Source organism: Microtus ochrogaster, chromosome 10 (assembly GCF_000317375.1).
Source record: "Microtus ochrogaster isolate Prairie Vole_2 chromosome 10, MicOch1.0, whole genome shotgun sequence".
NCBI lineage: Eukaryota > Metazoa > Chordata > Mammalia > Rodentia > Cricetidae > Microtus > Microtus ochrogaster.
The window spans coordinates 48,453,970-48,456,795 of NC_022016.1; positions in this window are offsets into that span (position 1 = coordinate 48,453,970).

Sequence of the window (2,826 nt, forward strand, 5' to 3'; positions counted from 1 at the left end):
AGAGGGCACCAGACCTCATTACAGATGGTTGTGAGCCACCATGTGGTTGCTGGGAATTGAACTCAGGACCTTTGGAAGAGCAGGCAATGGTCTTAACCACTGAACCATCTCTCCAGACCCCAGGAAAATAATTTTTTAAAAAAGCTAACGTTACCAAGATACCTTCTGATATGAAGCACCAGGGACCCAGAATCGCTTCTGTAGGGCTCCTGGTTAAATATGCAGACATGACCTTAACCCAATCACAGGTTCACCAGAACCAGAAAACAGCACACAAAAGGCTGAAGATGACCTCAGGTTGAAGGAGACTAATGGCTGGGCTGGGAAGACAGCTTAATGGTAGGATGCTGAGCTTGAGGCATGAGACCACGGATTTGATGCCCTAGTGAAGGAGTGTGTACCAGACGTAGAGAATAGGAGGCCCTGGGTTTATAACCTGCCACCACACACATGAATAAGTAACATAAAAGACATTTCAAACATAAGAATCCTGCCCCTGCCCCTGCCCCTAGCCACACACTGCACATGACTACATGTTAATAACTTAGTCACTATTAGACTCCTGAAGACTGTGTGTAGATTAAAATGTTAAGGAAGAGGGCTGGAGAGATGGCTCAGCAGTTAAGAGCACAGACTGCTTTTGTAGAAGACCTGGGTTCTATTCCCAGCACCCACACAGAGGCTCTTAGCTGTCGGTAACTCTGGTTCCAGGAGATCTGATGCCTTCTTCTAGCCTCTTTGGGCACCAGGCACACAAGTGGTGCATGGACATGCATGCAAGCAAAACACCCATACACATAAAATAAAAATAAATAAAACTTTAAAAATGTTGAGGGCAGCCGGAGCGTAGCTTGTGAGTGTGCAGATTTCTTTCATAAAGCAGTAGCAAGGTAGCTAAAGGCACAGGTTTCCTCCTTGCCTGCTGGTTCCTCATCTAGATGGCTAATGAGCAGACACCGCCTGCTTCACAGACTCACACGGCTTCTCCCACGTCTCTTTCAGCTGTAGACTGATGCCCCACTTTCCATGGGAGAAAAAGCAGCTGAGGGAGAATAAAGAGCCATAAGGGACACCAGCAGCAGGAAGTAAGAAAGCAAGGCGGCTTATCTTCAAACCAGAAGCTTCCCAACACTCAGCAGTTCCCTACGGGGGACAAAAGCACAGAAGTTTCCACCCATTCTTCTTGGGGGACAATTATGGAGTGTTTCAGGTTGTGTCAATGATTACCTGCTATTGCTCTGCAACTCTAAATAACTTTAAGTTCCCATAGCAACGCATTCAGCTTTGGAAGCTGACATTGTTCCCTAATCCATGTGGGAGGGAACGAGAGTGGCTTCTAGAAAACTCACAGCAAGTAGGAAGGACCACATCAGGAGGGTGGAGGGTGGGGACAGTGATCAGGAGGGTGGAGGGTGGGAACAATGGCCAAGAGGGTGGAGGGTGGGGACAGTGACCAGTTATTAAAAATTTTGCCTAGCCAAAGACAGTGGACCTTCCTTGAGCAACACTGAGTGCCTAAGCAGTCAGTCATTCTGGACGGACCCAGAGAGTCTGCTGAGACAGAGGCTTTGGGGAACACGAAGCTGTGGGATGCTCAGCAGGACCGAGGCCCTGCACTCCATCAAGTCTGAGAAACGTCAATTCAAGTTCAAGTCTTCTAAAAAGGATTTCAAAGAGAAGATGTCTGGAACTCAAAAGAACTACGTTGGCAGATAAATGTTATGGCCGATCACAGGCGGAATTATTTGAGGGTCATTGTTGATGTCTGCCACCTGCTGTAGACGAAAATGATCTCTTTACTCAGAGCGCCTCTGACAGCAAATGTGAAGGTTTCCCTGCGCCGACGGGTGACTGATTCTCCGTCTCACAGGACACTGGGTCCAGTGACTCAGTTTGGCCACTGTCCCACGCACAGACCCCACAGGGTGAAGGTCCCGCAGTCTGTTCAGTTCCAAATGTCAGTTCCCTATTTTTTCTGGACTGACTACAAATAGATTTACCCAAGCCTCTCTTTGGCTTCAATAATTTGTTAGATGGGGTCGTGGAATTCAGAAAAGCAACAGTCAAGTGGAGGAAATGCATCCAGCCAGGTCAGAGGGCCAGAGCTTAGATGATGCTCTCCAGAGAGACCCTCTCAGCACCTCAACATGTTCCTTCACTCTAAGAAAAGTGTTATATATGCCAGATGTCATTGTCCAAATTTTATAGAATTTAGCCTCTAGCCAAGCCCCCTTTTAGAGGGCAGTGGTTGCAGTCAATCCTGAGCCTATTAACGGCCTTAGTAAATTGCCTCATTAGCATAAACTCGGGCCTGGTTGAAAAAGGGATTTCTTAAGAAATAAACACTATTACTGAGGAAATTCCAAGTCTTTAAAAGGATCTCTGGGGCTGGAGAGATGGCTCAGAGGTTAAGAGCACTGATTGTTCTTCCAGAGATTCTGAGTTCATTTCCCAGCAACCACATGGTGGCTCACAGTCATCTGTAATGAGATCTGGCATCCTCTTCTGGCCAGCAGGCATACATGGAGGCAAAATGTTGCATACATAATAAATAAATAAATCTTTTTTTTTAAAAGGGGATCTCTGGACCAAGAGCGCCAGAAAAAAAAAAGGGGGGGAAAGTGTTTCTTTGGATTGAATTTGTCTTAAATTATTGAAACATGTCTTGCTAGTAAGAGGAACTCAAAGGAATCTTCTAAAACCCCTTACTAATGTCACTTGGTGTTTGAAAATTGGTTATTTTTGTTGTGTGTGTTTATTTAAAACAAAATAAGCATCCACAGAACAGAGTATAATTAAAAAATGACTGTTAGGGCTGGAGAGATG